The 12481-nt window shown below is 37.0% G+C and overlaps 1 protein-coding gene across 5 annotated transcripts in view; it reads left to right on the top strand.

Annotated features, from left to right (window-relative positions):
* The first annotated feature begins 4232 nt into the window (after positions 1 to 4232).
* Positions 4233 to 12481, top strand: part of LOC126915514 (lachesin-like) — a 478988-nt gene continuing 470739 nt past the window's right edge. For 3 of the 5 annotated variants that reach the window (XM_050720252.1, XM_050720253.1, XM_050720256.1), the window contains exon 1: positions 4234 to 5662. The gene's annotated coding sequence lies outside the window, so the exon portion shown is untranslated. Of the gene's footprint in view, positions 5663 to 12481 lie in introns of all 5 variants that reach the window. The other 2 variants (XM_050720255.1, XM_050720257.1) reach the window with 1 other exon arrangement.

Here is a 12481-nt window from a genome sequence, read left to right on the forward strand (position 1 = left end):
ATTTTGAAAAATGAAAAACGTAACTTGTATATTTTTTTCCCTATGGTATTTAAATATGTTTGGTTCAATTAATAATGTTTGCAGGTAAGTGTAAAGTGCTGGTTTATGCTTTCTATACATAATTTCCAAGTTATATATATGTATTGTTGTTTGTTCTGTGTTTTGGCTTTTATAGGGTTTGTACATGTAGTTTGTAATACGATAGGAAATGATTCGCCAGATAGGAGCTAAGAAAATATGACCAATAGACATTTGACTTCGACATTTTTCGGTGTATACAATATCGACAACCCCATTTGTACCATTTTTTGGATTTACGGACAATAGGAAACCCTGAACGAAATCGATATCTTATGTATAACGTGTATGGGGTTGAGCTCGTTTGGATACAGCAAAGCATGGAGGCGAATGTTGGATATTTTGGTAAATCGAGGTCATATCTCGCGAGAAAGAAGATTCTCCTTTTATATCCCATTCTTTGGACAACAATCGCATTCTCGAATCATCTTAACACCCGTACGAGAACCTTCCGTAAAATCACTTCGAAAGTGAAGAATTTTAACTGGAAATAGCCGTCGTTAGAGTGCGTGCGTTTATGTATTTATTGGAAATTAGAAGATGCGAAAATACACATAATGCAAATAATATGCAAAAGTAAGTCCAATAAGAAAAATTATTAAAAACGATTCGAATAACTCTATGGTGGGGTTATTCGAGCCAACAAAAATAGCCAACTAATAAAAGAAACGACGTAAAAGTTCCAGAAATAAAGCGATATACCTATACACGTTACTGAATTCTAATAATTGCAACTGAGGACATTAACCTTAGTCGAAGTAACTTCTTACAATTCTATGATCAGTTTAGACCGACTTAAGAATCGCTCAGAATTGATTTCGACAAATTACAAGGCAAATCACCTAGCCCCCAGCTATCGACCCTACTTTACCCTATTCACAAAGATATGAATTTTTAACCACGATGAAAGACGTTTGGAAAATTACCATTTTTTATTTACCATACAAACTTTGTATTTACTGTTTCCTGTGAAACCCCGTCTTTCCTTTTTAGCTAACACAATATATCGCGGCACACTCGGAAGTAGTGTTTCATTGCCACGTTCGCGTGCCATGAACGCCTAGCAACACGTACTACATAATAATGTTGCAACGTCAATATATTTTGTTAATTCGTACCTGAAAGTTAGTGCCGCGAATAATTATGTTGTAAACTAAGCTGGCTATAGTTCGGAAACTACTAACTCGAAGGCGGTTTCGCCAGGTGATATGATTTCGAAGTAATAGGAATCTCGGTACGATGAAGCTTCGCTGTTGAATCTAAGCTAGCAATGGGAATAGTTCGTCGTAACGATATAAGCTTTTGTTGGATAGCGTGAACTGTGAGCTAAACGTTCCTAACTCCTGTTACTAGTAACTAGTAATTAAGCGAGGCGCTGCTGTGTGAAACGACCTACCCTCTGTTCCACCCACCTTTCAACTCTCCCAAGGGTAACGGAGTAAACCGTTTGTGTCCATGAAATTCGCGCTTGTTAAGTAAGCATGTCCAACGACAACTTTTTTTTCTGCCTTCTATGTCAAGTTTTATTCAATCGACAACATCCGAGAAATATGGAGGGGGGGGGGGGGGTGCGTTGCTTGGTTTCACCGGAATGATCGAATATCATAGTTCTATTTCTAAGTTCCATACCAACAAAGTCGTTATGCATATACTCAAGTGAGTCACTGACCAGGGTTAAGGTTAGGGTTTCCCTTTCTGTTATGGTTAACACGAATCCTACCGTCTTCTATTTAATCCTTACTTCCATATTTGTCACACCTTCGACTTAATTTGTTTTTTAATATTGAATTGGCCTGGAAGTTCAACATGAAGACTACAGGGGAAAAAGATATTGGAAAACAAATTTGCTATCTTTTACAGGGAAACAGTTTTAAAATTCAGTATGTTGTCAATTAATTCCATGATTGTTTGATTTTGAACTTTTCTACCCTTTCCATAGTATTAAAAATATTGCGCATGTTACAATATTATAGTACTGAAAATACTAAGATATATTGTTTGTCTTAACAGATTCTTTTTACTTTTAGCTATTTTATATTAAAATATTTCCTGTTATTTATAACATGATATTGAAATCAGAAAATTAATAAAGACATACCTATCACGATTATTTCCTGCGATGTTCATGTAATGAGAATATAAATAATTAATTATTTCAATTACTGAAAATAAAAGAGAATGAAGCTTCTGTACATTAAAATGTATATATTTTAATAGTATTTGTCTACGAATAATAAACGATATATAGCACACTGGCTTTTTACGTTCATCTTGTAAGATTGACTGAGGAAATGAATGAAGGGTAAATATTTTTATATAACTTTTTCGTCGAGAATTGGATTCCTAAAAATCCTTCCTATAAAATTCTGTACTTTTCAAAGTCTACCAAAGTTCATTTAGCATTTCGATATCCCAGATACTTGGTTTTAAACCTACTTCTGTGAATGCTATTCATTTTCAATGCAAGGTAGTATCCCCAGTGGATACATTCGGAATTATTCACATGAAGTTTCGAAAAACAAGCGGTAGGAACGTCGATTTCGTAACTCAACTGAAAAATTGTATGCACCGACCACCGTGTATTCTTTTTCGAAACATGGTTTCGCGTCGAGAAACAAAATTACCGGGATATTTACCACTAACACATGCCATGAAATGTTTACCAACTATTCTTTCTCGCTGCTTGGAATGCATGGCAGGTTGAATATTCCGGAGCTTCGTTTAATTCAACGTGAAAACGCATACGGAATAGAGATATCAGAATTTTGGCCGCTTACGGGTAGAGTTTCTACACGCGAATAGATTCAAACGTAAATTGTAATATAATCCACGAGATATAGCGGTCGTTTTCCTCTGGCCCCGGTATTAATAACGTCTTAATTGGAAATTAGACCATGACACAGGTGTTCAGCCTTGTTTTCTGCGAGGTTACATTCTGTATCGTATAAATTCGTACAATTAATTAATCTAATAGTAATGCAATATTATTTTACCTATGGGATACTGTACATTGAAGTACACACTCATTTTTGTATCACCTATTCTTAAGGGATGGTAGTTCTTCTTTATTTATTATTCCAAATGATTTGAAAGAATTAATAATTTCCTTCATGGAACCTACCCATTCATAAATAGTCTGTCAACGTAAACTTCCAGGTTATCAAATCTGATTTAAGGGTGAATTTAAATCGTGGTAACGCCTGTTCACAAATAACGTGACTCCATTGTATGCAAGGGCGTTACACGAAAATCTGCAGGTGAACCTTATTCCGTCACCGAGAATGATTTAAAGCGCATTGATTAAGAGATTGTATAAATCGTCTTCTCTACTTTAAATCAGCTTTCCTAGCATTAATCGTCACGAACACCATTCTGGATAGCGAATTTATGACGACAGTTCCAATAATTTAAATCTCGGATATGTAAATCTGCGATTTAGGATAGACCAAAATGTCGTGGGACAATTTTGTTTTACGCTTGTACACAACCCTTATACAATCCCTATAATTATTTCGTAGATAACTGATATAAATACCGTCGTAAAAAGCGTAATTCGATAACGATAACAGTATACATATAAATTTTACTCGTGAAAATATATTACAACGTATCGCAATAAAATTACACTTTACCGGTTTTAGATAACACAAATCGTAAAATCAAAAAATTCAAATGTTGTATACAATAAATAAAACGTCAATGTATATGAAATATACAACACCACGTCGTACTTAACATTAACAATTGACTAAAATCGAATGCTCGATTTAATTCTGTGCGAATCAACTTTCTGAAGTTGGTAGCGCTACAAGGTGCATTATACTTCAAATGAGACATTCACAGAGTCGTAATATTTCTATGAAATTTCAATATTCAATATTTCTGATCCTTAAAACGTTGTTAGGAATCAATAGTACTTACCGTAAGCAGCAAACAACTCCGCCCTCGCACACATGTGATCTAAAACCGATGGAAGATTCGATCCTAGAAAGAGCTTGAGAAATTTCACGTGCATGGTACAACAACCTGGCTGCGATTAGAAGCTTCAGGTGTAGTGGGGCATAGCGAGTAGGGATGGTAAGGTGAGGGGTGGTGGGTCCCCTGCGGTGAAACGGTGGTGGATGGTTCGCCGGACGACCGTCGTTGGGGCGCTGCAACCCGTCAGGACGTCAGTTTGCTATCGCACCGCGACACGGTCGGGTCTTGTTCCGTGATCGTCACGTACACGTACGCACACGTATACACGCGCGCTACTCCGCGTCAAAATTCTTTTGGGATTGGTAACAGTTGCCACGCGATCGGTAATCGATATATTTATACACATGCTGGATGCGAGATGACACTAATCGCGCGTTCGAAGTTCGCGATCGTGTGAGAAAAAAGTCACCTAATCCCCCGTTCGCGGACGAATGTCCCACTGCAGATGACACGAGTTCGTTGAATTTCATGTGCAAGTATCCGTTACACGTGTAAATATACGCTATCTGCGTATTAATACGCGGATAATCTTCGTATAATGCGTACGATATTAACATTGAAATCGGTGAAAAGTTTCGTGCCCTTGAAGTAGTAGGAAAGTGACTGGAGATTTGTTGTCCTTCGGAGTGTTCTCGGAAACGAACACAGTGCGCAGAAAAAGTTTGTTGTTGTCTGCGGGCGAAATCGAGTGATACGTTTTTGTGACTTCTCGGATAACACTTGTTGGAAGACGCTATGTGGGAACAGTTAAGGTACATACTTTTTTAAACACTTCGAGAAACGTTTCTTGGCTGGAGATTTGAATTTTTAACGGTGTAACGTCTACTCGATCGTGGCATCGTGCGCGAATATATCCACCGTAGCGCTGATGTGCGATCGAGAATCGAAGGTGCCCTGTAATCGACCGCGATAAATCGTATAGAATCGAAACGGAGATACGATTGGAATGTTCCTGAAAGTTCGCCGAATATGCGAAATACAAGTGCACGATTAATCGACGCACGTACGCGTAACCGTCGATGGTTATCAAGGGAGTTTCAATTAAATCTCCCGCGGGGAAGGTCAAGTGCGCTGTGTGAGCGACATTCAGTTTTCAGTTTTAATTAAAATACACCCGAGATTGCCATCAACGTGGCTGTGTCTGAAATTAATTAGCGACACCTAGAGACAACGACAAAAGCGTAAGGTGAGCAAACGGACATCGTACATCTTTGGCCGATGTACGAACAAGATATATTCTAAAAAAAAGGGCGTCGGTGTGACAGTTGAATCGAGGGGAGTGTTGTTTTCCGCTCGAAAGACTCGATATATCGATCGCTGCAAGATCACCGGGAAATAAAGAAGAATAAAGGAAAAAAAAAGAACAAGTCTCGGTGTGTTTCATGTGGTTGGAATTCGCGTGTGCGGCGACTTAACGAGAGAGTTCGATCAGATTTTCGTTAAACGCTTTTTCGCGAGTGATAAATTGTGTCGTTGCGTGCGGAAATAGGACATAAGCAGGAAAGAAGGATAGGCGAGAGAAAAAGTGGAGAAAAAGTGAACAGCCTTTCATTCCTCGACGCATCCACCACGGAGTGATGAAAGCGGCATAGCAACGGCAATAGAGGTAAGACGAACTATCGCATTTTTCTCTTGAACGAGGCTCTATGCCAGTCGAATCGATGGGGAGACATTCATTGCCAATTTCTTTTCGCTTCGATTGCAACGGTACATCGACGATTCGATCGAGCTTCTCGATGCTCTGCCTTTTGTAGTTGCGCTCGATATTACCAATTTTGAAATAAAGATGCAAACTCACAACTATCTTGCTATAAAGTTTTTTTTGAACAATATCGAGAAGTAGATGGAATGGGGGTAAATCAGCCTCGTTTTCTATCGCACGCTAGGCTCGATATAGATAATTTTCACGATGCACGATGTATTATTTAACGCCATATTGTTAGAATCGTTGCTCGGTCGTGTCGTGCCACTTTTACACAGTACGCGAATAGTTCGTGTATATCTGATTAACAGACATCGGCGAAATACATCGCACGAGCACTTCTCGACAATGTGTAGTGCGTTCAATCATATAAATGACATTCTGCTCGTTGAAGCGTTTTATTTTCGAGCTTTGCACGCGCATTCAAGGTAAACAATGCTGTCTCTCTATTTGCGGCGAGATCGGTATCAGTGCTTTAATGTTACACGGGCTATTACAAATGATCGATTAATAGTGTAGCGTCGGTTTGGATAATGATCGTTTATTCCTGTTTTATGTCAAGCGCGTACACACGGTGTACAGTGATGCATAAGACCAATTACAATTCTATAGCGGCTTAGGAAAATAACTTTAAGTTGATCGCTTGTAGAAACTTTGGAAGCTTTTGAATATATTTTTTCGATTATCTATGAATATATTATAAATGTTACATATATAAAAACGTTCGAAAATTCTGTTAACTCTGTAATGGGATACGGCTATCACGAGAATATTACTCTACTAGTTTATATTCTCCTTTTCGCATTAAAATATTTCGTATTAAGTTTGCTTTAGGGTCAAATCAGTTTTAATTACATCGCGTTCCATATTGTGTCCTTACAAGTCAAAATATAATAAATTGTTACAAAGTTTGATCGAAGCTGCGTGTCGCATAATCGACAATACGTGAAATTAAATAATGCATGAATAATGCGCATTGTTAATTGCATTATTAAATAATAGCATATGAGTGATGTATAGCGAAAACGAGAGTGAGGTGGAAAGAGGATGTTTTTATCTATATAAAGGAAGAGACGATGAATTGGCAATTCGCGGGATTAGCATTAAATGCGGAACAGACAAGCGCGACACGGAAATTCGTTTTTGCACGATTTCGCGGTGGAATTTGCGGTATCGCTCGTTGGATAAAATTGAAATGTCCCTGTTTTAGCGTGTACGCGTTATCTCTTGTACGATGGTTGGCCTGACAAGCACATCGTGCGCGTTCAACATTTATTCGAAAGATTAGCCCGCGCACTGTCGATTCGCGGTGGCAAATCGCGCGTTTAGCGTATTATCCGCGGCAGTGTCGTTCGTTCGCCTCTAAAGACCAAAAATGTTCCGGTTAATTTTACCGACCGTGACAAAAAACACGAAATTACTCCGCACTAATTACGAATATCGCGACTGTTCTTTGTCTGGGAACACAACGGACGGCTAGATTATGCTAGCTGTTTGCTCAGCCCGCGTTAAGGTAATTTAACTTTTCGTTTTAAATTATGGAAATGCGGACCGTTGTGAAAAAGTTGCAAACGTTACACGTAGACAGCTGGCCCGTGGAATATTTCGTTTTTTCGTTCCCATGCGCGTGTTTCGCGTTCGCCGTAATTCGTCGACTATCGAAGTATGACAGAGATATTCGGATCGAAGTAACACGTGTTACATTAATGGATGGTTTACTGCGATAGTTTATAGCGGTTTGGATAATTTGGGATTTTTCATTTATCGTTTCTTTCTTTCTTTTTCAAACGTTTAACATTTCAATGGAGACTTATTTTAGTTTACGCGTGTGTGGTTAAATATGTACGTACGTACAAATATAGGAAAGTTTCATTAACGTAATAATGAATTATATGCTTCTAAATGCTTGAGTTTCATTTTCTCGAGAGCAAGAAAAAATATAATAAAATTCGATATTTCGCGTCGACATTATCGCCGTTACGTTAAGAGGTAACTGTAATTTTTTTGTCCGCGTGTTACGGATAAATTTTTATCCATTCAGATTGTAGTACTTTCATCATCAGATTGTGTGATTTATGTTCCTATTTTCAAAATTACATTTACATTTTAGCTTGTTTCTAGTACCCGCGTATGCTAAGGAAACAGCTCGTATAGTACTGAACTTTAGGATGATATTTTTATCTATGGATACATTATTTAATATTAGCTACCCGGAAGAAATCTGCCGCTTTTTGAGATAGAAAAATTTATGGAAAAGACGTACTAAAGATCAGAATAATTATCCTAAAAACTATAATTATCGGATAGTGTGAAATCTCTTCAACGTTTGCTTTTTCACCCTCTCTATTTTCGAACGATTGATTCTGCCAATAACAATTTGAAAAAGATCAGTCTTATTACTGTTCAAATAGATCCTATATATGTATATCAATTATTTCGTGTATTAATTATTAAGCTATTTATCGCTTCAACTCTGTATAGGGATGAAAATATCGAATATCGTACGCGATTTGTACCGTGTTAGCCATAATTTTGTAATTTGGAATTAAGGTCAAAGTTAAAATTGAACTTTGCCACAGGTACAGCCTGCTTTCGTGTATGCGGTTTTTAATTCACGCTGGAGTTGCCAAAAGCGGTTAACAAAAGCGTAACGCGGATTTGAAAAATTGCGTAGAGTCATTTACCGTTCGATGAATAAAGAATATATTATACACGTCTGTGTGTGTGTGTAGTATCCATGGGGAAGGATAGGCGCGCGTGTTATCTCTTGTGCCGCTTTCATCCGGATACAATCGACCATTTTCCCGTGAAGTGAAATTCGAACTGCCTGTATGAATGTGCGCGTATTTGCGTGTTGGGTGAGAATGTTGAAATTTGTGAACAAAGGGCATAAAAGTTGAGTCCGTTTGTAGCGAGACACGGTCTCGAGACGCGATTTTAAATCTGATATATCAAATCGTATATCTGTATAAACGACTAAAATAGTTCATATATGGATATTTATTGTTCTTACGATTATTACTGTTATTATAGTAGAACGGTTTCTTTCGAATGGCGGTAGTTTCGTTGGAAAAACTTCCCCTCAACTTTCGCTATAGCCGGCGTATTTAGCAAGCCAGGGTATTCCCTACTCTCCCTAGTCGTGGCTAGAACGAAGAAGAGCAATTATCATTTGAATGGCTCATAAGTAATTGTCATTTAGTCTCATGTAATTTTCACTTGAACAATGAAAGAGGGAAGGAAAGATAAGTCGAGGAAGTTTTTACGGAAGCTTGTGGAAAGAGATGTAATCAAGAAGTTTGTAGAAAAATATATTGCGTGTTTACTTCGATAACGAACAAGAAGACGAAGTAATGAAATTACACTCGTAAAGTTACGCAAACAAAAACAACAACGTTCTCTTTTAACGTAACGTCAGATTCATTAGGACGTAATATGAAAGTTATAACGAGCAATAAGAATCCTAAAAATGTATGAATTTCATAAGCAACGAGCAGAGTCATGGAAAAAATCGTCACAGAAACGATAAATTTCACTTGTTACTTAAACAAAATTTTGGCTTTTACATTTTAGTCAAAGCTCATTGACAGGATCAAAGACGGAGTGTAGAAAGTTTCAAATAAACGACCGCTGCAGCCAATGAGATACGACTGTTTGAAAGAACTGCCATGGTCCCGTTTTGACCTCGCTCCATTCATTGAGAATTAATTTAATACGTTTTTGCAGGGCTCACGTTTCTCTCCTCCTCCCCGCCCTCTCTCTCTCTTTCTCCCTCTCTTCCTCTCTCTCTTTCATTATCTTTCGTTGCCTCTTGTATGCTTTTTTTCAGACAATGAATAAAATTACAAAAATTAACGTTTACTTTTTGGTCGAATGACGCTAATGAATTTTAAAGCGTAGGATCAGAAACTTTCTACGATATGGGATGGAAAAAAGCGAAACGTCGGAGGTGGTACGGAATATTTTGTGCGGGTAGCCAGAGTAAAAATTACGCAGGGGGAAATGGTTCCATATACTACGGTAGAACACCGTATTATTTTTGCTAATGTTAGTTATGCAACGTTCTCCCTTGTACACTAGCTAAATTATAGTTGATATCATTATCAGAAAAATACACTGGACGAAGCTGCCTCTTCTGTCACTGCGATAAACCTTATTTTCACTGTAACGAAACCAAGCAGCGGATATCTTCTCTCGTGTTAAAACATCCTTTCGTTCTTGGTATTTTCTTCGTTTTTTTGACACGCTCAAATTTCTTGCAAATATCTCAGAAAGAAGAGCGAGCTCTTTCCATTCTTGTTAATGATTTTCGTGTACTTATCATAAACTGAACTCGAAAGTGCGTAAATAACTAACTTTCGCCAGGAAAATATTCAACAAACGTGCTACATTGGTTTATGAAAGTATTCGAACATTTGGTAGCAACTTGCTAGCAGCTTTGTAACAAACGAGGTGGCAAATAGAGACCTGTTTCTTGACATTGTCAAAATATGAACGCTTCCATCGATCTTTGGTTCTATCGATTGGAGCTTTTCATCGCTCGCTGATAAAATGTATCGGTTGGATTGTTAAAAATTGGTACTGTTTTTTATTACATAGGCGTTGCTATATGTAATTCTTTCGGGTCTCTATCTTCTAGCATTTAAATTTCTAAATGGAGTTTTCTTGATTTATCGCGAAAGCAGGAAGCCGAACCACTTCGTGTATGAGGTTTATCTAAGATAGCCAGATAGATATTCCTTCCACTTTATTTCCGTTTTCGGCAAAAGGCTCGCGCTTGCTTCTTCCTACCTTTGTCGGCCCGTTTCTTTCCAGTCTCCCCTGCTTTTCGCACAAAAGCGATGAATTCGTTAAAAAGTCGGAAGATCCCTATCGTCACTTCCGCATGAGACTAAAATATGAAGTCGTTTAGGCTTGACTTTTCTCAGTTCCGCGGTTTAATCTTGCCTTACGATGAATACCGGCGCGCGCGTGCAACCGTTCAACATCGTACATCATTTTTTATAGAAAAATATTCGAGGTACAAGTTTATTTTAAAATTGGAAAATGCACTCTTGCGCGAGTGTTTTATATTTCTGTTTTCAAACGTATATAAACTATCTGGTTTAAACAGAAACATTAAGTGACTCATTTTTGTCCCCTCCTTTTGTCTACTTTCATTATACAGTAGAAAATGATTAAATAAAGGAGTAATTAGAAGAAATTATATGTTCGGACATTACACAATTGAAATGCATTTTATTCAACAAATGACTTTTATTCAACATATTCCGCTTTTATGTATTCAGGCCATTTCTTAATCCCCATCCAACGAAGGCTGCATTGTTGTTGTCAGGATCGTTGAATATTTTATTTTAAACCGATAAAGCGAAGAGCCGAATGAAAAGCCTTTTTATCCCTGTGTGAAAGATTGACCAAACTTATGTAAGAGATAAAACCTTTCATATAATAACACGTAAAGGTAAATTAAATTGTGACGAACATGAAATATCTGCTTGAATCAGAATAAAGTTTAAGGATCAATACCTGTCTGAATTTCTTGTCATAGGGAAGTTTTTGGTTTTAAATGCGGTCACACTGTTAACATAAGAAAATTTTAAGGACTATTATTTACTGCACCACGGTATCTTGATCTTTAACTCTTATAACTTCTTTTCTATTTATAATGACGTTCAAAATTTTAATAAATTCGTATTTGGTAGTTGGTTAATTTTACAAAAATGCTTAAAAGATCGGAGAATATGCTGATGTTAAAAAATGCCAGTTTCTATATTCCAATTATTTCAAAATTAAATTATTTATCAGTGGCTCGTCAATTTACGAGTTTATTACATTATATAGATTATCACACTTTACCGTGAACCATTCTTCAAACTTCTATTGAAACTGCAATCGCACGAGTATTAACTTGTGTCGTATTGGTACATAATATGTATAGAGTTTGACAAAGTTTATAAATTTCTAAACGTCCCAATTGTTTACGAAGGAAACTTAGTCAACAATAAGACCCGCTAGTTGCAGATAGGTTTAGATGCTTCGAAACAAGATTTAGGTTAATACCGAGCAAGATTGCTATCGAAATCCTTGTAGTTGTCAAGGTTGTTGGTATTAATACTGTTAGATACATACTTCTAGTAAACTTCCTGTAAACTTCGTCCTTTCAAATGTTTCTCTAACACACAGCTCGAATTATTTTTATAATAACTGTACGGAATGTCGTAAACTATCAATTGCCAATTAAAGTTTTTATTTAACTAATTACCACTAAAAGTGCAAATATTTGCTAAGTTTAATTGCAGAATATCACGCAATTTAAAACTGAAATGAATGGTAAACGTAGTAAATGTACTTCGTAATTAAAAAAGGGAATTTAAGATGTAAAAAGAAATTGTCTGTAGTATTTATCAAATATAAATAAGACAAACGCAAATTAATTGAACATAATAAGAAGAAACATATTTAATCTATTCTCAAATTGCAGAAAAAATTGTAATATTAATCAATAATTCATTATGATCTTTAACACGTTCACTGCGTACGACTTGAATGCGTCATGTAATCCAAAAATATCGCAATTATTTAGAAAAAATAATAATCGATATCCAACGTAAAAAAGTTGCGTTTGGTGCTCACGAAGAATTTGTTAACTGCGCGAAGGGGGTAGTTGGTTGAAATTGTAAGCAAACGGATGCGCGTGGATGCGCGAGGCGACGAGCTCGCGAC

Source organism: Bombus affinis, chromosome 4, assembly GCF_024516045.1.
Source record: "Bombus affinis isolate iyBomAffi1 chromosome 4, iyBomAffi1.2, whole genome shotgun sequence".
NCBI classification, from domain to species: Eukaryota; Metazoa; Arthropoda; class Insecta; order Hymenoptera; family Apidae; genus Bombus; species Bombus affinis.